The sequence below is a fragment of the Pinus tabuliformis genome, chromosome 6, assembly GCF_031772625.1.
Source record: "Pinus tabuliformis cultivar Carrire ecotype Pingquan chromosome 6, CPIR1, whole genome shotgun sequence".
NCBI lineage: Eukaryota > Viridiplantae > Streptophyta > Pinopsida > Pinales > Pinaceae > Pinus > Pinus tabuliformis.
The window spans coordinates 1,833,512,644-1,833,540,451 of record NC_142292.1 but is presented as its reverse complement, the minus strand read 5'-3'; the positions used below and the strand labels follow the sequence as shown (position 1 = coordinate 1,833,540,451).

Genomic DNA, 27,808 nt, shown 5'->3' with positions numbered 1-27,808 from the left:
AGGTATTGTTCTTCAATCTCTATTGACAATCAAGAAACCAATCCTACAAGAGATAGAAAATGGACTGTATACGGACTATGAAGTATTACTCTTTTTTTATAAAAGGAAGAAATGCCTAGATAAACATAGTGTCATATACAAGAAAATACAATTTGCAAGCTTCACTAAACTCAGAATTTAGATCCAAGATTACCAAGAACTCTTATAATAAATAATGCTAACAGTTAAAGAACATGCCATAATAAAGTTCCTCCCCTCAAAATAAAAAAGACGAAAAAATATTCTGAGCCATAATGAAAGAGAATACTCATATGTATAGCCAAAATATAGAAAATTTGATATCTTTGTTAAGGAACAAGAAACACAATGAAAAGATAGGTGCTAAATATATTAAATTTTTGGTGAAAAACCGAACCTTATATTACAAAATTAAAAAATGATGGTACTGTGTAAGGATTTGCTTCTGCTTCTCATCGACGGTAGAAAAGCCAATAAATCAGTCTGGGAGGAATCATCAATTTGAGATAAATCGACCAAAACTTCATCGATGGACGTGCTTATCAACTTAGCTTTTGAAATGTTTTGAACTTCAACTTCATGGACAACTTCATCAAATTCTTCAATTTGGCAATTAGATTGATATTGATTCACATCATGAATATCGTTTTTATTCTCTCAAAATGTGCTTCTATGTTTTCTATTGAAGCAAGTACAGCTTTGAGAATTCACATTCATCTATCTTGATAATGTTCTTCCACTAACTAGGAAACTATTGAGAAAGTTATTCACAATGGCCATTTTGTTAATATCACTATAGTCTTTTAATAGAACCATATATGCCACTTAGAAGCGAGATAGCCTTCCACATATTTTGAAACTATTTTCATCTGTTTCTTGTCTTTATTTGGAAGATACATCTCAATGTTGAAGAATCTAGGGCAAGTGGGATTAATGTGATTCTTCTAGACTTGATAACAATTTGTGAAGTGCTTTTGCAATTTATCTTAGCTTGATCTTCTTCTTATTATTAGTGTATGTGTTTGCTTCATCAAACTGCTACCAAAACAAAGACACAAGAACACAAGATGTTTGGCTTTCTGCGAGGGCCAAAACCTCTCCCTCTTGGAGAGGAAAACCCACACAAAATTCTTCTTATAGAGATTCTAATTGATGACTACCAAGACCATGACCCTTGACCTATCAAGCCACTCCAAGACCAAGACACCAATCCTCTTCTTACTGCTGAGATCATCATCATCATTACTGCTTTACCAAGATCATTATTGCTGCACCTTGACTGCTCATTGAGATCACCATTGTGCCTTTACTGAGATCATCTCTGCACCTTCATCATGATCACCATCATAACAACGAGGTCCATATGTATGTATTCATGAGAGCTGCACCGAGAACTTTTACATGATCAAGACTTTGTAACTATGTCTTCAACATATCCATGACAAAGACTGAGATCATGACTACGTCCAAATTATATGTCAAGTTAATGCATGTCACTGTGGGATTATACCAAAACATGTCACTGCGAGATTGAGAGTGCTACTGTAGGATCATTGAAGTCCTCTTCATCACAATTAAGTCGAGACTATAATAGTACCGAGATAGTATTCTGAGAGTGTAAATATGCCAAGACAGTGACTGCAACTAGGGTGTCAAGGCAATGGTACTTATCCGAAAAATACACAAGTTGCATTATGGACAAGCTTTGACCTTACCTTCCTGTGGTATACGAAACCTTTCCTATAACTGCCATCTGAAACTTCAGGGGGATACGAGTTATGTTCCTGTTCTTTTGCGAAGACCCTAGTCGCATATATATAGTGGTCAGCCTATGCATTTGAGCCGACATGACAGTGTGAATCGTTGTGTCCTTTTATTGAGCCGACATGACTGTTCTTGTTAATTCATTTTGCTTGTTGCCTTCTTCAAGGGGATGGTGCTTGTCTTGGAGGGCTTTGATCTAGACACTAGGTTGACTCATTTACATTACATATAAGCTCAAGAAGAGCATGACATTGACTCTTTGACTTTCCTAGACCTAAGAAATGAGCAAGAAACTCATTCTTATAATTCACAAAAAATAATATTTCTTTTTCTTGACAAGTACAAAGATCAAAATTACATTTGTAAATTCTAAACCTAGTTACACTTTCTTCAACACTCCCTCTTAACTAGGGAGGTATTTACAATGGTACTTGGTTATTCTCAATCTGAAGAATTTCTCATAAGAAGAATTGGATTGGTAATCCCATCTATATAGCATCATATCAATTAGCATTGTCATAGTGCAAGGCCTTGACTAACAACTCCATCTCTCCACGAGACCATGAGGTACAATGCTGGCAAGACCAATGATTTATAGACACCTTCATCATTCTCTCTCAAGGTACATACCCAGTCGGGTGTTCACTGAGTATGACCTAGGACTATTCTTATCTTGGGTTCCCAGCTCTCAAAGAATATCGATCCTCTTGCCTGCTCTTATCTTGGATGCCCCAGACATCCTCAAAGAGTATCGAATGCCAAATAATTACCCAATCCTCCCATTCTTTCTTCCCAAGTGAACTCAAGAATGTTGTGTTTATCATGTGTTGACATTTCCATTCATGGCCTTCATCTAGACTTACGGTTGTTAGTCCTGGTCTAGTGCATGACACATGACATGGAAAAACACAATTGTCACTCCTTTGTAATCAGGGATGATCTAATTCAAACTCCTTCTTGATCAGGGACCTGTCAAAGCTCCCTCTTAGCTAGGGACTATTTTATACATCAGTAGCTTCTTCTTTGTGGGTTCTTAAGCTGCTTGATCTTCTTCTATCCTTGATGTCATGAAATTTAGTTGAGCTTCTTCCTTGTAGGGCAATAGCCATCGATCACTTTCCTTCTTATTTCGTCAAGTTATTCCTTCTTCATGGAAAGTGGCCTTCTTGGCATACATCTGGAACTTTCTTCATATGGCTACTTCTTTTCTCTCCATGCTTCTTTCAGGAGTTTTCATCCATCGCATGAATGTTGGTTGTACTTGTACTTACAAGTCTTGTTCTAGTAGCCCTACATGAATTCATCCAGATATTATTCAAGAAATCAAAACATCATATTATGTTAAATCATACCTTACGAGATGGCTCTCCATCATGACATCTTTTTGTAGGTATCAGCATTATCCACACTTATTGACATTTCTCCCAATGATATCCATTGTCAATGGTCTTTATCTATTTCAGACTTTCATCAGAGTCTTTATATCTTTCTGGGAGATTTCCTAGTCAAATCTTCTTGGTCTTTTGGATGTTGATTGCCTTCATCATGGTTGCATATCTCATGATCTCTTCCTCCCTCACACATTCCATTTCCTGGAGCTTTTAATCAGAGTTTCTTAGTCAACTACCTCATACTTCATATGAGGACATATTATGTTGATTTCATCTAGTGTGACTTATGCCTTCTTGCATCCTTTCGGAGGAGGAGATCATTTTTCTCTTGATCATGCTTCTTAAGATAGAAGCAATGATCCATGTTACCTACAACCATATGACATGACATTATAATATTAAACACAATCATACATACCTTATTTTACCTTCAGGTCATCGAGTTTTCTTCCAGCAGCTTCCTTGATTGAAGAGATCTTCAATCCCTTGATCTGCTTCATGTCATCACATCATTATCTCATGGATTCCATAAGTTGGAATTCTTGTTGAAACACTTGCTTCCTCTCTAGATTAGTGAACCCTTCGATGACGATTCTATCAGGGAATTTTGAGGATCTTGTATATCCCCAACTGGCAGATGTTTCCTTTTTGACTTGATGTATGATGAGCTTTGTCCCAGATGGCTCCTTCCTTTTCGTCAATGCCCACCGAGGTTCCCAAGAGCTATATTCTTCATGTTTGTCTGCCATGGTTTTTATCCTTCATGATCCCATGGTGATGTCACAATCTCTTGTTTCTATTGCTTCCATGATGCCATGATGAATCTTATTATCTTGGTCATATCTATAACACAAGATTTAGGAGCTTACAATAGGATCCTTTTGTGAGGCATGCTATCTTACTCATAGGAGAGATTTGATAATCCCTTTTTATTTTTTGCAAATGGTTCAATTCTTTTATCCTTTAATACTATAGACTACAACTTGTCTTTCTCTATCTAGCACAGAGACCACAAATTGTCGGGTGAGGTAACCTTCTGTGTTCATTGATATTGTTACCTTGCTCATCAATGATGACTACCTTCTTATCATAGATCTTCATGAAGGTATTCCTTCATTCTTTGATACCTTTACTATTGTGTAGGTCTAAGTGACCTTCTTTACTTTAATTTCTAAGACTATGTCTAGCATTTCATATATCTCTCTTTATGTCTCCTCTTCTGCTATTTAGGTATGAGAGGACTTTTGAGTGATATCATATGAATCCTATGAATCTCTTGATGGATTCAAATGATGCTTGACCTCCATAGACCTTTTCATAGAGATCAATGATTTCTCTTTTCTATGAGGACTATGACAATCCTCCTTATTATATGCAAGGCCTTTCGATTATCTAACCGATTTAAAAATCCCCTTGCAATCATGAAATCATTTAACCAAATCTGATTATAAAGTTGAAACATGCTTACTTGGTGTGTGAAGAGGAGATCTTCACCTTGATGCTTCTTTTGCTTGAGCTGCCCATCATTAGTATCCTTTCATCACGACTTCCTTGGAGGCCTTCTAGCACCATGACATCAGTGGTCTTGACATCACCAAGACTGCTTCACGACCTTCCCAATTCATTTTTAAGGTACTTTTGACTTCAACATAGTGATACTATGTGATGATCCGAGCACCATGCTATTGAGATCATAATCATAGACAGAATTCGAGACTGTGAAGTATACGACACTGCACAGTGATGTCTATGTGCATTGTGTAGAGAGGCAATGTATTGAGAGCCCAAACTTGTCAATGAATAACATAACTAAACTGTGGGTAGCACTAGATAGATACACTGTGTCATCACCGAAACTACCTTGATGTAATAACTATACTGAGATAGTGAAGTAATCATGGATTGTAAGAGGTATTCCTTGGATTACTTCTGCAATATATATATATACCTGAGACTATCTTTTATGGTATGGAGAAAGTTCAGTGATCAAGAAGTGAGGATCACTGATATACTTTATCAAACTGAGCATGAGTTGAGTGCATGACTGTAATTACTGAAGTTGATATTCCATGACTGTTGTAGACATGCCTGTTGTATACTTTCTCCTTTAATCCTTTCAACATGCTTTGATGTCCTTGAAGACAGATCCTTGGGAAAACCTGCATTACCCACAGTATGTATATAAAATACATAATCTCGTCTATCCCAGGAATTTCAATGACCTGCCCAGTCAAACCTCCATTACTTAAGGTTTAAGGCCCCTCAATTAGGTCTCATGTGGAACGAGTTAATAATTAACCCAGTTTGACCCTTTGGTAATCCTTCTCCGCGGAACCTTATAACTCACCCCTTTAACCTTTATAACAGCAACTGTGGTTAACTCTATACCCGTGCATATTAACCAAACTCCACTCTATAAGCCAACTCATCCTTTATCGCAATCGCGGAGTTCAAAGGACTCAATAGAGTGTGCATTCAGAACTCCCAACTTGCGACATGCGATTGCGCTTTCCACCGTTGATTTCGTCCATCAGATCAATAGTTGTCACAATATCGCATCACACGACTTCATCGCATTCCTAAGGCTCCTCTTCTCACATGCGATATGCGATAACACAACCGGACTTCAAATACAATAAAACCGCGCCTATAACCTTCTCGGGTCCGCTCTCCACAAATCTTATCGCTCAATCTCCACCGTCGATCTTACCTTCAATCCGACGGCTGATATCTTCCCCGATCAACAGAGCTGCTCGGTGATCCTGCGCCGTAGATCAAAACCCATTTGATCTGATGGTCTGTAGTGATATTGCATCGGAAGCTTGCATGACGTTTAACCGCCTCACGGAGCCGATACAAATTATAAGTCCTCGGTCTATAAAAGTTCGAGTCCGTTCAAAGATTATCATCCGATCATCTTTATGGCCGATATCCGTTAGATAACGGAATCAATCAAATCCTACGGTCTGCGACCCTTCCACTGGTACACGGACTATCAAGCTCTCAAGCCCCGTAGTTGACTATGACGTCAACATCTAAATTTTGCGATCGACAGCTAATAACAATTGCGGGCCTTCAACCGCGATCAAGGCATCCTGTACTCTCTACCCCCGTTGCGGTTACTAATCACCTTTTTACTTTGTTTTTATGTTGTTCTTCAATTTTCTTTTGTGATTCTGGTTTTCTTCAGGGTTCTGGTTCTTCGCTGTTCTACCCCATAACTCTTAACTTTGTGTATTCATTAACCATGGTCACTCCCAAACTGTACTTTGATCCTTCAATCGGATTCAACGATCCGATGATCCTTCACCCTCGTTCTTCCAGTATTCTGCCCGAACTCCACCTGCATAAATATACTATGCAGAACCTCTAAATCACAAACAATTTATCCTTCAATACTCAAGCCACACATAAACTCAGAATTGAGTTGTTTGTATTAATAAACAGGTATTTACACAGTTTCTTCACTCAAGCCTGATTTCCAATATCAGTGGCCTCTGTTTCACAATCTGCTCGTAGGCTTACAATCAAACCTCTAACTACTAACTTGACTTGCCTAACTAGCTAACCAACCTGACTATGCCTTTAGGCTTACATTTATACAAAAGGGATTCTACAACCAATTCCTGGTTTAGATCCATAATCTTCTCAACAAAATCCTAAAAACTCTTCCTTGCCTCTAAGGATCCTCTCTAATCCACAAAATCATGAATTAGCTCCCAATCTAAGATTTACAATTAATTCTCAAATCTCTCAATCTCTCAACTATCCTGATTCTCTCATGTTTTCCTACATTCGAGAATATTTACTAATATGCCTCACTATCCTTAATTAAACCCCTATTCCAGCTTCTCTCATTAAAATCACTCAAAACCTTAATAATTACATTAATTCAAAACATAGGAAACCAACTTCCTTGAAAACACAAGACCCCCTATGTCTACTAAGATACAATGATATTGTTGAGCTGAATGCTCCTGCATCAATATGTCTCTTTTGTTTCCCTTCATTTGACTTCAGCACCTTAGCTCTGATACCATGTTGAAGAATCTAGGGCAAGTGGGATTAATGTGATTCTTCTAGACTTGATAACAATTTGTGAAGTGCTTTTGCAATTTATCTTAGCTTGATCTTCTTCTTATTATTAGTGTGTGTGTTTGCTTCATCAAATTGCTACCAAAACAAAGAGACAAGAACACAAGATGTTTGGCTTTCTACCAGGGCCAAAACCTCTCCCTCTTGGAGAGGAAAACCCACACAAAATTCTTCTTATATAGATTCTAATTGACGACTACCAAGACCATGACCCTTGACCTATCAAGCCACTCCAAGACCAAGACACCAATCCTCTTCTTACTGCTGAGATCATCATCATCATTATTGTTTTACCAAGATCATTATTGTTGCACCTTGACTGCTCATTGAGATCACCACTGTGCCTTTACTGAGATCATCTCTACACCTTCATCACGATCACCATCATAACAACGAGGTCCATATGTATGTATTCATGAGAGCTGCACTGAGAACTTTTACATGATCAAGACTTCGTAACTATGTCTTCAACATATCCATGACAGAGACTGAGATCATGACTGCGTCCAGATTATATGTCAAGTTAATGCATGTCACTGTGGGATTATACCAAAACATGTCACTGTGAGATTGAGAGTGCTATTGTAGGATCATCGAAGTCCTCTTCATCACAATTAAGACGAGACTGTAATAGTACCGAGATAGTATTCTGAGAGTGTAAATATGCCGAGACAGTGACTGCAACTAGGGTGCCGAGGCAGTGGTACTTATTCGAAAAATACACAAGTTGCATTATGGACAGACTTCGACATTACCTTCTTGTGGCATACGAAACCCTTCCTGTAACTACCATCCGAAACTTCAGAGGGATGCGAGTTCTGCTCCTGTTCTTTTGCGAAGACCCTAGCCGCATATATATAGTGGTCAGCCTATGCATTTGAGCCGACATGACAGTGTGAACCATTGTGTCCTTTTATTGAGCCGACATGACTGTACTTGTTAATTCATTTGCAGGCCGACATGACTGTTCTTGTTAATTCATTTTGCTTGCTGCCTTCTTCAAGGGGATGGTGCTTGTCTTGGAGGGCTTTGATCTAGACACTAGGTTGACTCATTTACATTACATATAAGCTCAAGAAGAGCATGACATTGACTCTTTGACTTTCCTAGACCTAAGAAATGAGCAAGAAACTCATTCTTATAATTCACAAAAAATAATATTTCTTTTTCTTGACAAGTACAAAGATCAAAATTACATTTGTAAATTCCGAACCTAGTTACACTTTCTTCAACACTCAAAATATTTTTTGATTTGTTGATTCAAATTGTGCTTTGTATGTTATATAGGCCATTGAACTTTGCAATATCCATCAATGACACCATGGTTGCTTCCATAAATATGTTATGGTATTACAACTTGCTTGATATTTTGTCAGCTAACATAAGAGTAAAATTACAGCAATATAATGTCCAAATGACACTTAAAATATCTTTTAAAACTTCTCTTTATACCCCCAATCAAGGTATTGGGAAATGTGACAATGGAGGTTGGGGGGGATCCCGCCGCCTCCCACAACATGTAAGAGGGGGGTTTGCATGGCCAGCGTGCCCCATGCAATACACATATGAATTGTTCCCACTACATTCACTACCATGTCAAACCTTTCTCTATTCAATTGTTCTACAAGAAGAGACCTTGATTTCCAACTTTTCTGGTGTGCTTAGGCTCCTCCCCCGCTGCAGGTGGGACAATTCCTCTATAATACAAAGCCATGGCATGATTCATGGGCTTTTTCTAAGACGTGTTCATTTGTCTTTGGCAATAGAGTGTAAGTGACCTATGTTTGCATGCCTGGAGATACCAGCTGCTCACATGGGATGTTGGATATTGATTTAGAGATATGTTCTAGGCACAAAGAGGTCTTATACTTCAGGACCCCTCGAACTAAACTAGAGTTGGATGTTGAAGTAGCTGGTGGCATCATCATGTCTTCAATGAGCACAAATTCGTTGGCTCGAGTTAAGTGGGTTAGACATATCAGGGTATGTCTTACTCTTCTGGCTCAATTATTTCCTTCTCTAGTTTTGTTTCTCTTTGGTGTTGGCTTGGTGGCTATGTCTTAAGTTCTACTAGGGTGAATTGTGGCTCGCATTACGGTGTCTCCTAGGAGCATGTGACCCTGCCAGGAGTTTTTCAACTGCCTTTTTGTTTTGTTGGCCCTTCTCTATTTTTTGGCTAGGGTCACCCAAAATGCCCAGAATCTTTTGGTTTTCCCTTCTGAGTGGCCTTCCCAACTTCATTCCTCTCAATCCTAGGCTATTGTGGGATAGATTTCTTGCTTGGTTATTCTTTTGGTGCACTATGCCCTAGCAACAAATGCACAGTCAACAGGCAGCTGGGGGAAAAGGTCCCCATGGCAGGCCACATGCCCAAGCCCATGCCTAAGAAGCTGCAGCTATCTTCCATTCCGCTAACCCCCTAAATTCACAAAGAAATTTACTAGCTTGAAGCCCTCGCCACCAATGATCGTCAAGCTTATTCCAACTCTGAAATCTTGGAGGAGGTAGCCAATTAGATTCCTAGCCCTGGACATACTAGGGGAAGATGGAACCAGCGCCTGAACTCCATCACTCTCCATTGGCAGATGGAAACTCTTCTGGGCAAGGTCTTGAAGGAGAAGCATGAAGACTGTAACAATATCATTTCTTCCTTGAACGAAATCAAGCGGGTATAGCGATATCAACACTCTTATCTGGCTAGTTTGGATGCCCGGTTAGCTCCCCTTGAAAGTCACCTCCAGTGTGAACTAAAACCTCCTGATCCTACTGGTACAAGCACCCAGGACCCAGCTCTAGTGAATTCTTCAGACTCTTGATATCATGATATGCCTTCTTTTAGCTATTTTTCTTTTTTATGTAGTTCAATACATGGTAGTTTTAGTAGTTTTCAGCCATAGATGTTTTTACTTTGTTATACTTGAACTTTAGTAAGTTGCCAATAGATTTGGTTTCCCTCGCGCAAGATTGAGACCACGCACTGCATGAATTGTGATGCTTTTGATGATGTATGTTGAAATTTTGAGGTAATATATATATCTATATATATATATATATATATATATATATATATATATATATATATTAAAGCTTCATGATCGATGTCTTTACGTCTCACATTAATAAGGATAGTCATGGTGATTCAATCAATCATTTTTTTTGGCTTGTTAACAGTCAAATTGAAATTCAAAGTTTATTTTTATCAATTAGGCATCCACAGTTAATGGATACATTAGCATACAATCAACACCAACGGTTTGTGGATATATTAGTGAATGAAGTTATCATCATCGATGATTCCGAAGTGTTGAAGTATGGGATAAGACATTGTTATAGGTTTTCACTACTCAAAGTTAAAGGAAGGAGATGATGTTTTCTTAGTGGACTTCAAAGCAACGGTATTCAAAGAGCAAGTTTTGCAATTGAGTAGGTTTCACCATGCTTGCATCTTAGAGACAGTACTTGGCATGGGCCCTGTTGACCACTGGAGTGGCACCCGCTGATTATATGAAGACTCCATGCCCAAGGATGTACCAATGGACACTCGTACCATCAGATATCATCATTCAACAGAGTTTTTAAACTCTACTTCTATTTCTCATCATCTTTCTTGTGCCCAGATTCCACACCCTGCGGGGAATTGTAATAAGTGATACTAGTAATGATGAATTTTAAGTCTGTAATAGGCCTAGAATGTTGGGAATCGATCAGCAAACGAGTACACCTTGGAGCGTTTTTTATCTGGTTAATTATCCATTCTTTTTCAGAGGCAAATAATTTTCTGGTTTTTTCAAACACTTTTTACCACAAAATTGGGGTGACGGTTTGAAGGTTGAGCCCCTAACACATCTTAATGTCTAAAGTCGATGTATATTACCATACTAGATCACACAAAAAATTTCGCGTAATTTGGTTAGGTCTAGGTAGTCATTTTTTTATTTTTTAGATTTTTCGCACTACGGAAATTGCAATAAAAAATGTACTTGTAATGTAATAAGTGATGTCTAGAGAAGTTGTATGGGGTATGAGTAATGAAATTTGCACCTCTCACCCTCAACTTTATACTATGACACACTTTAAGGGGTTAAAAATGTGTTTTTAACCCTCAAAACCCACTTTTCCTAAGTTTAGTGGGAAATCCGGCAATTAGTTAAGCCAAAAAATAAATAAATGAAGAAAAATAAATATCCACATATGCTAAATGTTCTGGAAATGAGGTGGAAAATTATGGGGAGTTAAAGTGAAGTCCCAAGGTGATGTGGACTCTTAAAATCAAAGAAAGGACATGTGCTCAAATAAAATCGAATTTCTGGCATTAAATGAGAAAGTTGCTTACTTGGAAATTCGAATTTGTGAAGTTAATGCACATTTGGGAGGATTTGGGAAAATATTTGATGGAGATTTTTGTGGGAAATTGTCCCCACATGGGTTACCACCCATATACAATTGTCATTCCAGCATAAAATTCAAAGTTGGCAGATAAGGAAGAAGAAAATGATGTCCACTTGCCAGAATTCAATTTTTACACTTGGCATTGGAGCTCCATTCAACAAATTTGAATTTCTCTTTAGGATTGTCACCTCATGCCACTTGTTTAATCACTTCAACATTGAAATTGGCTCCCATAGTTCTATATAATAGAGCCTTGAGCTCTCATTTGTATCATATTGTTACTAGCTATTGTGTTTGCGGAAGCGTTGGTGCCTTGTACACTTTCAAAAATATCAATAACGACTTTGGGGTTTCATTCATGAAGTGTTCCTCCTTTGGGACTGTGATGAATTGTTGATCATCGGTATAATTACTTTTACTCATTCTTTGATCTAATTTGTTTCCATATGCTCTTGTAGATTTGTTAATGTAGAGCTATCTTGCATTGACATTTGATTTAGAAGTATGCTCTAAGTATAGAATGCTCTAGTTGGTTTTAAAAAATCTCAAGAATTTTTTATCATTGTTTATTGTTAAATCTATACAGAACTAATTCTTGATTGAATTTTTGTAGAGGGAACATCTTGTTGGGATCACAGAATCAAACGTGAAGGAAAGTCTTGTTGATTTCGAGTAGCATCGGATATACTCTAGCCACGAAATTTGGTGGGGAGATTGGGGCGCATGAGATCTCCAATACCCAAAAAGGGTTTGGGCAGATTCTAAACAATTCAGGAGATATTAAAATAATTAATATTTTTAATGGAGTCCCTAAATTTAAACTTAGGGAAAATAAAATATTAATATGAAACTGTGTTAGTATGGTCCAAAAGACATGGATCAAGCCAGATCTAATCTTAGTTGTTGATTAGGGACTTAATCTTGGTTATTGATATGTCAACACGAAAAGTATAAGAGGACTTTTGAGGGTCACTTGGAGGATACACCAAAGTGATCAGTCATTCTATTCTTTGGAGCGAGGTTTGCTAAGAGAGAGAATTAGTGATCGAGAGTTGCAGCTGAGGGGCATCGAGTACAGAGAGACAGAGAGGCAGAGATAATGTCGGGAGAGCAGCGCAGTAGCCGAGAAGAGTGACACAGAGCCAGCCAGGGCTCATGCAAAGGCAGCTGGGTGCTACGCAGAACCTCAGAGAGGCCAATGTTGCTGCCATATTGGGCCAGAGGCTGACGTAGGGCCTCCAAAGGCTGAAGCAGAACGGTCCGGAACGACACAAGGCTAGCACTGGGCAGAGAGGGGCTAACGCAGTCCAGAAAAGGCTGACGCTAGGGTTTCCGAGGCAGATTGGTACTAAGGAGCTATCAGAAGGATTATCCGGGGTTTCAGCCAGGAGATTTGTCTCAAACTAAGAGGTATTACTGCCAAGGAAATTCTCTGTTGGGTAGGCTAGTTTCGGCACCCAGAATGTACTCTGATATTGCTTAATAAGAAAACCCTCAGATAGCTGCACCAGTTTTCCCACATTAGGTTTTTCCGAGGAAATTGATCCAAAAATAATGGTGTGATTGTTTTTGTTTCCTTTAGTTGTTGATCTGTAATATGTTGAGCATGCACTAGTGTTTATTTTCAGTATTTACAATGTAAATAACTTGTTAAGTAAAATAACAAGTAGATAGGAATAAATCAGATAAAGTGCATGGAGGGTTTCTAACTAAGTAGACTTAGAAACTTCAACATGGTATCAGAGCGTGATTGCAAATTACAGGAGGACTAACGACATCAACCAAGCGGAGCAATGGCAGCAAAAAATAGTTGTCCCGAGGTGACAAAAGTTGTTTCTAGAGGAGCAACAACAAGGTAGGGTGACGCTATGCCTGTGTCATTAAGGATGAGTCGGGAAGAGGCAGCACAGAGGCTAAGGAAGGCAAAGGGAGCCGCACGCAGAGCCATGAAGAAGCTGGGAGGGCTGACGCAGTTGGATGAGGAGGTCGAGTCGCTGGTGCCAAGATTGCACAGAGCCTAGGAGCTCTCACCTTCAAGTTGTTGGGGTTTAGAAGGTTGTGGGAATATTGCAGAGTGGAGTTGTTGAGGTACTGTAGTCAGAACAGTACCTGATAGAGCAAGGCCAAGACGAGGGACTTGCTACCAAGGGTTTCTAGCTGAGGAACCCGGATCAGTAAGGATTTCCAGGAGGGAAATCGGGACTCAGAGGGAGTCTAGAAGAGAACTTCTAGACGTGAAGTAAAGACTCGGAGGAGTCGAACAGAGAACTTCCAGGAGGGAAGTAGAAGAGCATCATGGCACTACACAGAGTAAGAGACCAATATAGACTAGATGAAGCGTCAAACTTCGCAGTCTGGAAGGCCATAATCTTATCCGTACTTGACAGAAATCGTGTCAAGAACTTCACCTTGAGGGTAATAGCTATCCCAGTCGACCCCAATGATAACGACAAGTACGAGGAGGCAATGGTGAGGTCCAAGAGCATCATCCTTGATGGAGTCAAAGATCATGTAGTACCACACATTGCCGAGAAGGAAACGGCATATGAGATGTGAGAGGTTCTCAAGAAATTGTACCAGCATACTTCTGTGTAGAGAAGAATGCTACTTGAGAATCAATTGAGGTCATATCAAATGAAGAAGGGAGAACCGATTGACACCTTCCTCGGAGGACTGAGTGAGATCCAAGATCAGTCGACTGCTATAGGGGCCACGCCAGATCAAGAGTTGATGGTGAGGACAGCCCTGAATGTTGTCTCAGAAGAATGGGAGGTGTTTGTCCAGAGTATGCTGGGCAGAGGGACTCTCCCACCTTGGGACGAGACGTGGGCGACCCTTCGCCAGGAAGAGATCAGATGGCAATCGAAGACGGGTAGAAGCAGCAAGGGGATCAAAGTCAAACAGGAGGACAAAGATGTTGCCCTAGCATCTGAGGGAAAGCACGAAAAGCGGAAGAAAAAGGATCTCTCCAAGATCAAGTGCTTCCACTATGGGGAGCTGGGTCATTATGCAACCCAGTGTCCAAGGAAGAAGAGTAAGGGAGAGTCTTCTGAGACTAAGGCAGCACCAACACGGGCAGAGAAGGAAGTTTTGGCAAACAATCACTGTGCCATGAGTGCACACGCACCACTTGAGCAGAAGTGGGGAGACATGGAGCTGTAGTCAGGCAAACTAAGGTGATGAGGGGCAGGATCCTCGAGGTACCCAGCCTCTTAGATTAGACCTTGCTACGAGAGCCCCGAAGAGGAGTAGCAGGACTGGCTGAGTCGGGTAGAGACGGATGCGGAGGGGGCGGCAGAGAGAGCTATAGTGCAGAGGTCACAGGACAGCTCGAGGCTAGCAGGCTACAACAGTGCAAGAGGCACAGCAGTGTTGCACCAATGCAAGATGGCACAGAGAGGTGTGCAATGGTGCGAGATGTAGTGAGTTGTTGCAGCAGCGCAAAGGTCAGAGAGGGAGCACTTGTCAGCGGCAGAGGGAGTTTCAGCATTAGTGGGTGTCTCTAGCCCAACAGAGAGGTCAAGTTGGGAGATCAGTTACTTACTTCTCAATAACTGAGTTGCAGTGCAGCAGTGGGCAGCACGATGCAACATGATGAGAGGAGGTGCAGTGTGGATGCAGTGTTGGGAGAAAGGACCAGCAGCAGCATGAATGCAAAGGAAGTTGTCGTATAGATGCAGCAGTGGTAGTGGTAGAACCATAGGCAGTGGTACAGGATATAGCAGTGCAGAGGATGGTGGGCAGCAGGCCTAGCATCAGCACAGGTACTGATGCCGGATGATCACAGTAATACTCAGTGAGGAGTATTGCTAGAGCGCAGTCCTCGCTAAGAGGGAGTATTGATTTGGGGTAGCATCGGATGTACTCTAGCCACGAAATGTGGTGGAGAAGTTGGGGCACATGAGGTCTTCAATACCCAGAAAGGGTTTGGGTAGATTCTAAACAGTTCAGGAGATATTAAAATAATTAATATTTTTAATGAAGTCCCTAAATCTAAACTTAGGGAAAATAAAATATTAATGTGTATTAATATGAAACTATGTTAGAATGGTCCAAAAGGCATGGATCAAGGCAGATCTACTCTTAGTCGTTGATTAGGGACTTAATCTCAGCCGTTGATATGTCAATAGGAAAATTATAAGAGGAGGCTTGAGGGTCACTTGGATAATACACCAGAGTGATCAGTCATTCTATTCACTAGAGCGGGGTTTGCTTAGAGAGATAGAATTAGTGATCGGGAGCTGCAGCTGAGGGGCATTGAGTACAGAGAGACAGAAAGGCAAAGATAGTGCCAGGAGAGCAGCGCAGTAGCCATGGAGAGTGACGCAGAGCCAGCCAAGGCCCACGCAGAGGCAACCGGGAGTTGCGCAGAGCCTCAGAGGGGCCAACGTTGCTGACGTAGAGGGCCAGAAGTTTGACGCAGGGCCTCCTAAGGCTGACGCAAACCCATCTGGGGTGACGCAGGGCCAGCGCTAAGTAGAGAGGGGCTGACACAGTCCAGAAAAGGCGGACGCTGGGGTTTATGGGGCAGATTGGTGCTGAGGAGTTGCCAGAAGGATTATCCGGGGTTTCAGCTAGGAGATTTGTCTCACACTAAGAGGTTTTACTACCAAGGAAATTCTCTGTTGGGTAGGCCAGTTTCGACACCTAGATTGTACTCTGATATTTCTTAATAAGAAAACCCTCGATAGCTGCACTGGTTTTCCCATATTGGGTTTTTCCGGGGACATTGGTCCAAAAATAATGGTGTCATATGGTGTAATTGTTTTTGTTTCCTTTAGTTGTTGATCTACAATATGTTGAGCATGCACTAGTGTTTATTTTTAGTATTTACATTGTAAATAACTTGTTTAGTAAAATAAGGTTATACAACTTAAATACAACTTTTAGTATTTACATTTTAAATAACCTGTTTAGTAAATAACTTATACAAGGTTATTGCTAAGATTGTTGCCTCCAGGCTGAAACCTTTCCTCTCCAAAAACATTTCTGTGGAACAGTTCGGTTTCCTGGATGGGAGACAAATTCACGAGGCTGTTGGTGTTGCCCAAGAAACCCTCCACAGCCTTAAAAGAAGCCGGAAAAAAGGGGCCATCATCAAAATTGATCTCTCTAAGGCCTATGACAGAATCAGTTGGATGTATCTAAGGCTTCTCCTAACTCATCTTGGGTTCAGGCATGACTTTGTAAGATGGATCATGGCGTGTGTTACCTCGACTTCGATTGCAGTTCTGATTAATGGTGCTGCTTCGGACTTCTTCAACCCGCAAAGGGGCCTACGCCAGGGATGCCCTCTCTCCCCCCTGCTGTTCCTGCTAGCAGCAGAAGGTTTAAGTTTAATGATCAAAGCGGCGAAGAGACAGGGTGATCTGAAAGGGATAGAAGTTGGGCTTAATCTCTGGGTGACCCACCTTCTTTTTGTTGATGATATTCTAATTTTTAGTGATGGGAGTCGGGAGCACTGTTGTTGTCTTAAAAGGCTTTTAGACCTTTTTTTAAAAGCCACAGGTCTGGTCATAAATGAACAAAAATCTTCCATCACTACAGCAGGACTCTCAACTCTCGAAGTAAACAGAGTAAAAGAGTTACTATTGTTTGAAGCAAAGTCCCTTCAGGATCTGTTCAAATATCTCGGGTTTACGCTTAAGCTTGACTCCTACAGGGCTCAAGACTGGATTTGGCTCTTGGCGAAAATTGAGGACAGAATGAAACATTGGAGTTTTAAATGGCTGTCAAGGGCAGGCCGGCTAGTTTTGATTAAATTTGTGGTGTTGGCTATTCCAATCTACTGGGCCAGTCTCATTTGGGTGCCAAAAAGCATTCTGCTGAAAATAAATAAAATTTGTAGCAGATTCTTATGGGCTGGCCAGAAGAAGGATCACGTCTCTCCTTGGGTTGCTTGGGATAAAATTGTCAGATCGAAAAGATGGGGTGGATGGAGGATTAAGGACTTGTTTCCTTTCTCTCAGTCATTAGCTGCTAAACTAGCGTGGAGGCTGATAGTTTCAGACAATCTTTGGACTGCTGTCACTAGAAGAAAGTATATTGACCCAGTCTCGCCTCTAGAATGGATCAGACAGCCTATCAAATCATCAAAGAACTCCTTTGTGGTATGGAAAGCTTTGGTGGCAGCTATACAGATTATTGAAAAAGGTTTGGCATGGAAAGTGGGTGACGGTAGATCAGTAAGGCTAGGCAGGGACCTGTGGGTGGGCTGCTCGGACACCTTTGCCCTCTCAAGAGATCTGCTCGAACACCTAAACAACAGAGGTCTCTTCTCTCTTAGTCAAATTGCTGATAATGCAAACTCATCTATCTGGCGGCAGGAGTGGTTTTCAGGGGAGGCTCTCGCTCTAGACGAAAGATGCCATGATGAATGGGGGACCTTTCGCGCAGGTTTGCTGAACTCTCATATTCATATTTCAAATGAGCCGGACGAGTTGAGATGGGTGCACTCTCAAACTGGCTTCTACTCTCCAAAGAAGGGATATGATTGGCTTATGTCTCAAAAGGGGTGGGAGGAGCCAAACTGGTGGGCCAAGCCATTGTGGAAATTGAAAGGGCCAGCAAAGACTCGGCTGTTTTTCTGGTGTGTTCTTCAAAAGAAAGTACCTACTTGGGATTTTCTCCAAAAAAGGGGGAAAATGGGTCCTGGGTGGTGTTCCTTGTGTAAGGAGAGCGAGGAAACCCTCCAGCATATCTTCCTTGCCTGTCCTTTCTCTAAAAGCCTCTGGAATGAAATGTTAAGACTGACTAAGGTCCCCTTCTGTTGGGAGGGAGAGGAGATACCTGAGGCTTGGAATAATTGGTGGCAGCAGGCTCCCAATGATAAAGTCAGATCGTTGCCCCTGTTGGTTGTTTGGGGAATTTGGCTAGCCAAAAATCACTGGATTTTCAAAGACACCTTCTTCCCCATTGCCAGATTAGCAGCTGAAGGAGTGGCCATATATGAAAGCATACCACTCCCATCCAATTCTCAGAGTATCAGGCCTGTTCAGGCAGAAGAAATAAAGGGCTCTATCCCGTGGGCTTATTTCGATGGAGCCTCAGATATAAACAAGAATTGTGGCGCTGGTCTGGTCATACACTTTCCCTCGGGGAACATCCTCAAAGCCTCCATTGGACTTGGTACCGGAACAAATAATTTTGCTGAGCTCAAAGCTTTACATTTGCTTCTTTGTTGGCTCTCTTTGCGCAATGAGCGGGAGGCTCAGATATTTGGGGACTCTCTGAATTCAATCAAGTGGGCCAATGGAATGCATCTTTGCAGGAATTTTCTTTTAACTCCCTTGCTTGCTGAAATTATTTGTCTTAAAAGTTGTTTTTCTGAGCTAAAAATTTGTCACATTTACAGGGAAAGAAACACAGAAGCAGACAGCCTTTCTAAAAAAGGCACTGAGCAGGTTTTGGGCGCATGGTCAGTAGAAGAAGTGGTCGATGGGGTGGCAAGGGGACTTGCTCCTCCTGTTTTTGCATAATTCGGGAGCAGCCAACAGCTCTTCTTTCCTTCTAGTCCTTAGTTTTTCTTCTTGTATATTTTGCTGTAAAAAACTCTTATGTATATGTACAAACTGCAATGGGACTCAGCGTTGTTTTCCTCATAATGGAGGCCTGAGCTCCTGTACGTACTTGATATTAAAACTTTACTGCCAGCATAGTGTCTACTCGCTAGTTTTTTTCACTGTTGTGGGCTTCCGTCTACTCCGTTTTTGGCTGTTTTCCTATATGGAAGCCAGGGGTAGGGTACACCACAGTTTTTTTTTGTTATATTATAGATCGGTTTTGACAGGGCTGTAGGGTGGAATTTCTGAAATTTCCTACAAACAGCCGCTTATGGTTTTCTCTGAAAAAAGGGAAATGACAATGCACTGCATATGCTATGTAACCTTCTTATATCAATAGAAGGTTCGATTTTTCTGTGGAAAAAAAAACAAGTAGATGGGAATAAATCAGAGAAAGTGCATGGAGGGTTTCTAACTAAGTAGAATTAGAAACTTGAACAAGTCTTTGGAGAAACCAACCCATTCTTGATACATTCTTAAAGAAGTTCTCATTTGTTCTTTGAGCCTTCATAGTCTTATCTTACAAAGTGGTTTTGCAGGCGTTTTGGCACATAGCTTGTACACAAGCTGAGCACTTCTAAATTTAAATCTCTTTCAAAAAACATTGTACTTCATTTCTTTCATTTGCTATCTAAGAGCTTGAAGATGGCTAAGCAAAGACGAGAGTTTACTCTCACTCTTTAGCTTAGGCTTTTGTAAATTATAATTGTACATATACATTTTATCTTGTTGACTTTTTCACTAATACTTAACTTATTTTGCAGTCATTGTTTGGATTGTGTGCTAACTCTTGTGTGGCATATTTTGAAGAATAATCTCTCGCAACATCTAACAAGTGTTTGCAGGACCTTTGGCAAATGTTGGGCGTTCGATTTCCAATGATGTCGTGAGCCCTTTTGAGGCTTATTTTGGCCAAGTCAAGTTCACTAGAAGGTTGTCCATTTTCCTCTCTAAACCATGGGCATTTGGAGGAAACTCACACCTTGTTTCCCTTGCATAAGATTTGTGAGATCTTGTCACTACTTTCTCAATAAAGGAGTTCTAGTGTCCAAGTTTCAAGCAATTATTGTGAGGACTCTCCATGACGTTTAATTGAGGACTTTGAAGGGCCCTCTTCTCATTGTAATATTAATAAAAGATCTAATTTTATTGTGAGAGCTTGGAATTTCTCACATGGTATCCTATCTCCCCATTTAGAGGGAGGATTCTCTTGGGTAGATTGACATTTGCATGGTTAAAACTTTCATACTTCATTCACTTACATGTATGCTTTAATTGGGAATTAACACAACCTCAATATCACATTTCATTTTTAAGTTAAAATTTGTTTCAATTTCATTTGAGCTTTGCATTTTCTATCTCATTGTTTCTTGGAGCTACAAGCTTACACTTTACTTTAGGCAATTCATCATTTACATGCAACCATTTTATATTCTTAACAAAATTTAATTCGTTACTATTTACTTTGGTAAATTGTTTCATGGGCACTTGAATACATGCTTCATTTTTATGCTAAATTTGTTATCTTGAATATTGGAGCAATTTATTTTCATTGTCTATTTGAAACAAATTTTACTTTTAAGCAAATTACTTGTATCATTTTAATCCATTGATGAGACACATGCAACACTTGTAAGCTAATTTTATTCCTCCAATTGAGGTTATAATTGCAAGTTATGTTGAACACTATTTAATTTTCAAGCATTGCAAATCAATCTCTCTTTTGAGGAAAAAAACTTATGCATTTCCTCAGGCATTTTAGTATAGGAAGGCCCCAAGCCTCATTAAAATTTTACCTCCAACATAGGTTGGTTGAAATAGACATCTTAGGGACTCTCTACTCCTCTATTGACTCTTCACTCTGAGATCCATATCTTTGGGTGAGGGTGAGGTCTGAGAATTGAAGAGTTAAATTGTAAATCTTGTTGTAGAAATAATTAATAAAATTAACCAAGAGCACTTTCAATTACATTTACTTTACTTGTCTCTTGATGGTTTGAGTTTTCATATGCAAAGCCTATTCCAAAAGCAAGTATTGTAATCCTTTCAAACAAGTGTTTTCTTTTCATGCTTCAAGTCTAATTGCATATTGATGCGTTCGTTTAGCACTTCCTTTCTTTTACATTTCCAAGTTAATTACTAATTTTTGGGTTTTGGCAAGATATGTTTCACATGTTTTGATTTATAAAGTTGATTATCTCAAAAACATTTCGTATCTTACATATCTTGTGCTAACAATTTTTGTTTACATTTTAGGGTTACTTTGCTTTCTCTTTTGAGAGCATTGCATTTTACTTTGAGAAACTATATTTTTAAGTTGTTGAGCAAATTCCTTATAAGACATTGGTTTTATGGTTTTTGTCATATTAATGACTGATATTGTTATTTCAAGTTGTTCATTTCATATTTGCTCATAAATCCTTAAAAGTTATCGATTTTCACTATAACACTCTCCTAGAAACTCACATCTTTTAACTTAACCTTTCACTAGGGACCACCCCTCTTACCTAACCTAGGAGATAGCTCAAACGGAGAGAGTCGGGATTAGTGTGACAACCCCTTCTCTGAGAGGCGGCAGGTGATACTTGTAGATAGGTGTAGGCGGCAGGTGATAACATTTTTGGTGCCATTGCTAGGGACAAGTCTTCTTGTACCTGGGAAATCGACTAACTTTTGGTTTTTGCATGTTCGATTTTAGAGTTAAATTCCTGTTCAAATGGCAACTCCACTTATTTCATTTTCTGCAAGGATTTCTGCTTGAAGCTTGCTTCTTGTAGATTTCTTGTTAATCTTGGACAGAAGCCTCTCTCTGGTATCCATTTTCTCTTTTAGGGTCAAGTGAGCATAACATCATGAATGATTTGTTCGCCCCTTGTGATTTTACTAACATTTTAGGCTATCCGAATTTCATTCCGGATGAAGCCATTGAGGCTATTGAAGAGTTGTTTAATTTTCTAGATTACAATGCCATCAGTACTCAAACTCACCTTAGGAATTTCCACGTTTGTGTGAGCAAATGGTGCCATGATATTAACCATGTGGATGTTAAAATGAGGCTTTTCATCTTTTCATTAGAGATGGAAATGCAATGGATTGGTCCATAGAATTCCTTGCTAACAATTTTGATTCTCTACAATCAATCATTGACGCCTTTGAAGAAAAATATGGAGTTGAAAGAAAGATCAAAGCGAAAGCAAATAAGAATGATAAGGATTTCATGAAGGGATTGACTCAAATGATTAAGGATATGCAACTCAACCAAGTTCAACTCATTAAGACCATGGAGGTAAATCATGCACAAGAAATAAAGGCCATGGAAGTCAGTCATTCTAATCAGATGACCCCTATTCAAAATAGGTTGCTCGCCATGGAAGAAAAACAAGTGCAATTAATCAACACCATGGAAACGAATCATGCCAAGGAAATATGTGTTATGAAGGCTAATCAAATCACTTTTTAGAATAGGCTGGAGGAAATGGAAAGATTACAGGTACAAAAATTCCAGCGTAGGACAGATAACGGAAGGGAAAAGAACAAAGAAACAAATCATAAGCCTCCCGATCCAATGAAGCAATCTTCATCTCTTATGAAGATGTCATTTACTCCATTGAAAAAATAGCAAGGAAACCAAGGGGAATCAGGTTTATACTTATGAGATTGATCCATCACCCATGTCAGAGCAGAAGCAAAATGGACAAAAGGCAGATCAAAGAAGTCTTGGATACATCGAATTTTCCATCAGAGCATCTTCAAGATCGGGCAGAAAGGTCTACTTTGATCACCTCAACATCAACATCCCAATCTATCAAGAAAAAAAGAAAAAGCGGAAAGGATTTGGTAAGTCTGATGGCCATGTACAACACAGTGTTGGGATTGAACAAAGTCCTCAAATATTCAGAATTGGACATGGCACATTAGAAAAGCAGCCCGTGGATCTGCCTGAAAGTAAGCAGGTTCTCAACATGAACTTCATTCAGGACATCTGATGCTATGGGGCATCTTTTTGTATCATATTTCTAACCTTATCCCTTGTCATTTTTGTTTAATTAGTTTTATTTCGTGAATAAATTGTCATTTATGCTCTTAGAATAAATTTTCATTTCTTCATTTTTGTACTTGATTTCATTTTATGATATTTAGAATGGATATTGTTGATACATGTCTTTTGTCGATGGATGCAGATTCCATGTTCTTGCACACTATTACTTCATATCTAGCATGCATCTCCATATGGAGCTAAATGCCGACCACTGGAGTGACACCTGATGATTATATGAAGACTCCATGCCCAAGGATGTACCAATGGACACTTGTACCATCAGATATCATCAGTCAACAGAGTTTTTAAACTCTACTTCTATTTCTCATCATCTTTCTTGTACCTAGATTCCACACCCTACAGGAAATTGTAATAAGTGATACTAGTAATGATGAGTTTTGAGTCTGTAACAAGCCTAGGATGTTGTGACTCGATTACAAACGAGTACACCTTGGAGTGTTTTTTTTTATCTTGTTAATTATCTGTTCTTTTTCATAGGCAGATATTTTCCAAGTTTTTCACTCACTTTTTACCCCTCTTTTTTTGGGGAAATCAATGTCTCTTTTGCGAAAAAACGTATGCATTTTGTACCCAGATTCCACACCCTACAGGAAATTGTAATAAGTGATACTAGTAATGATGAGTTTTGAGTCTGTAACAAGCCTAGGATGTTGGGACTCGATCAGCGAACGAGTACACCTTGGAGTGTTTTTTTTATCTGGTTAATTATCCCTTCTTTTTCATAGGCGGATAATTTTCTAAGTTTTTCACTCACTTTTTGCCCCTCTTTTTTTGGGGAAATCAATGTCTCTTTTGGGAAAAAACGTATGTATTTCATCTAGGCATTTTAGCATAGGAAGGCCCCAAGCCTTATTTAAATTTTACCTCCAACATAAGTTGGTTGAAGTAGACATCTTCGGGACCCTCTACTCTTCTATTGACACCTCACTCTGAGATATCTTTGGGTGAGGGTGGAGTCTGAGGACTGAAGAATTAAATTGTAAATCTTGTTGTAGAAATAGTTAATAAAATTAACCAAGAGCACTTTCAATTACATTTACTTTACTTGTCTCTTGATGGTTTGAGTTTTCATATGCAAAGTCTATTCCAAAAGCAAGTATTGTAATCCTTTCAAACAAGTGCTTTCTTTTCATGCTTCAAGTCTAATTGCATATTGATGCCTTCGTTTAGCACTTCCTTTCTTTTACATTTCCAAGTTAATTACTAATTTTTGGGTTTTGGCAAGATATGTTTCACATGTTTTGATTTATAAAGTTGATTATCTCAAAAACATTTTGTATCTTACATATCTTTTGTTAACAATTTTTGTTTACATTTTAGAGTTAATTTGTTTTCTCTTTTGAGAGCATTGCATTTTACTTTGAGCAAATATATCTTTAAATGGTTGAGCAAATTCCGTATAAGGCACTGGTTTTATGGTTTTTGTCATATTAATGATTGACATTGTTATTTCAAGTTGCTCATTTCATATTTGCTCATAAATCCTTAAAAGTAATCGATTTTCACTATAACACTCTCCTAGAAACTCACATCTTTTAACTTAATTTTTCAATAGGGACCACCCCCCTTCGCTAACCTAGGAGACAGCTCAAATGGAGAGAGTCAGGATTAGTGTGACAGCACCTTGTTTGAGTTCCCTACCACCAACCACACCTTGTGGGATTGAAGGATTTTCTCACTAACTTGTAGGTAGGTGTAGGCAACAGTTGATAACAGGCCCAAGCAAATGAAGGTTCCAAAAGGGTGAAATCAGATTTTCAAGATCAACTTTTTGGAAATTTTCTAGTTTTAGAAAATTAATCTTTCTTGAAATCTAATCACATATTTGGATACCCTTTATAGAGATGCTTAGGATTCTATTTTGACAGCAATTAAACAAAGACAACTTTTAGTCAAAGTTGGTCAAAGCTAGATCAAAATTATGGTTTAACACTTTCAACAATGATTACGCTAATAGGCAACCCCTATTGAACGTTGGTAAATTAACCTTTCTTTTAATCAAAATATTTTATCTTATGGTCATAAATGAAAAATGTTGGCATATTCTCGTCATCTCCTCTACATCAACAAATGGAATTTCAAATATTAACTACCATACATCTCTAAATTCATGTTTACCTTTTCACATTTACCTAATACAACTATAAAATACGATGCAAATTATCAAATAACAAATTATGCAAATTATCAAGTAACACAAATTATTCAAATAACAAATGATGCAGATTATGCAAATGATGCAAATTATCATTACACAAATATCAAATTACAAATGCTTCCCATTAGCATATAGCAACCACATTTGCCAATGTGATTGCACTAGTTATATTTCTAGATACCATTTATTGAAAATAGCAAGTGATCCAACTTTGGTCATGGTTTGAGACCGCAAACAATTATGTCAAAATTAGGGTGTTTGCAATGCAAGATTCAGTGATTTCTAGGTGCCATTTTTCGTGAGCAATATGGGGGTCAAACGAAAGTCAATTTTTTGGTCAAGATAAGGATTTCGACCAGTTATAAACATAGTTAGTGCCTCAAGACCACCTATGAAACCGGATTTGCTGGAAATCCCCTGCGTGTCTGAATCCCACGAATCGGACACGATTCGTTGGGGATTCGAATCCTAGAACGGGACACATACGAATCCCGTACGTGTCCTGTTAGGACACAACGTGTCCCGATTTTGGGATTCGAATCCCCAAAAAATGAAACCCGCGAGCATAAAAAGACGTTGTTCTTTCAGTCTATTACCATTTCTCTCTTTCATTTTTGCATACATTGAGTTGTGGGCAAGGAGCTAAGGGTTTGGAGCAAGGAGCTAAGGGTGTGGAGTGTTCGGCAAGGAGATTCAAGCACCAGGTAGAGTTTTTAAAGCATCAAAAATTTGTCAAGGGACAAGTCATAATATACTAATTTGTCAATTCTATCTCCTTACCTTAACATAATCATTACAGTATTAGTAGTTATATAGATGTCCCTTATAATTATAGTATGGCTTAAAGTCCTATTATTGAATGTGATTTACCTCCTAACTCTTCAATTGTATCCTTTGATGGTATAGAAAATAGTTAGGGGCAGGGGTAGGTATAGAGATCTCAAATGGGATAGATAGAACTAATCTTCTGTTTTTGACCTTTCAATTAGACTTTGATGGCTTATCAAAATGTTGTAGAATATGAAGCTTTAGTCCTTGGACTTTACACTACCTAGGACCTCAAGGCTTGTGAATTAAGCATCTATTCAAATTCCTAGTTATTGACTAAGTTAATGGCTCTTAAATTTCATCATATTATCATTCACTATCATAAGTGGATCTCTTTTTAGCCATTTATCCTTTGAGCAAATTACCCTCAACTTATAGCGTTGTCCGGTAAGGGCTTCCAATAGAGGGAGGAGCTTTTGGACGGGCTTCTATACAAAAAGGCTTCAATAACACTTGCTTGGGGCGAGTATCGGTAGCTGCTGCTCTCTTACTGGGTCTACCTTGACCTTTACTTACGTGCATGCTAGATGTATGTGTGAAGGCGTTTTCCACCGGACGAAGGAAGAATCCATGTGGCGGGGTTTGAAACGGATGGATAGAGATACCTCCCTGGCCGTTTCGGAGTGGCCAGATTATTAGGGAAACGTCCAGCATTCAGTTGCCCAGCGAGCATGAGAGGACTGCTTGTAGTCGATCTTGAACCTTCCTGCTTATATCTTGAATGCATGGAGAACAACTGACCTCTGACGAAGACCGATTCTGCTTCGCTAAACTAAACCGAACAACAAACCTTCAACCTGCCTTCATCGAACAAACTTCCTGCCTTGCCTGAAAGATCTTGCTGCCTGCCTTCTATCTTATCTCTCTCTGCCTGATATGCCTGCCCGTCTCTCGATTGAGACCCTATCTTACCCGGATCTAAATATTGCAAACTGGATACAATGAACTTGACGGACGGAGCTTGCTTGCCTTTTACCCGAGACCCGTTAGGCTAGAACGTGACGCGAAAACAACGTGTGCCGAGGAAGGCAGGAAAGGGAGAAGCTGGAAGGGGGACACAGTTACAGGAGAAAGATATTGGATCGCCATTTTCGCACGCTGGAAGCACTCTTTTGAACCTGAGATGATATTACAACTTCAATTTCAAGTGATTTTGTTTTATTTGGGAAGAATGGCATTTTATGGTTATCCCGGGGCAGGTTACACATATCCAGATTTGTGTTCAGCTTTCGAGGATGCAGGCTCCGCGTTTCATCCTATGAGGCGGGCTTACGTACGTGCTTGCTGGCTGTTACTAGCTTAATGGAATCTAGAATCTCATAGATAAGGAATGGAGGAAGGTAAGTAGATCACTTCTTCCCTTCGTACCAGCTACCCGACCTATGTGAAAGACACTACCTGACCAGCGTGAATGTCACAACCTCCCTGACCTGAAAGTCTATCTATAGTCCCCTCTCTCTCGCTGAATGTCTATCTATCTACTATCTGCCTTCCCTGGCCTGTATGGCTCTAGGAATGTTTCAACCTCATCTGTTGGCAACTG

At 39.6% G+C, this 27,808-nt stretch overlaps 1 protein-coding gene across 2 annotated transcripts in view; it reads right to left on the bottom strand.

The window, feature by feature from the left end:
* The window catches only part of LOC149266326 (uncharacterized), a 297,072-nt gene that overhangs the window by 98,310 nt on the left and 170,954 nt on the right, over positions 1-27,808 (bottom strand). The gene's annotated exons all lie outside the window — the stretch shown is intronic.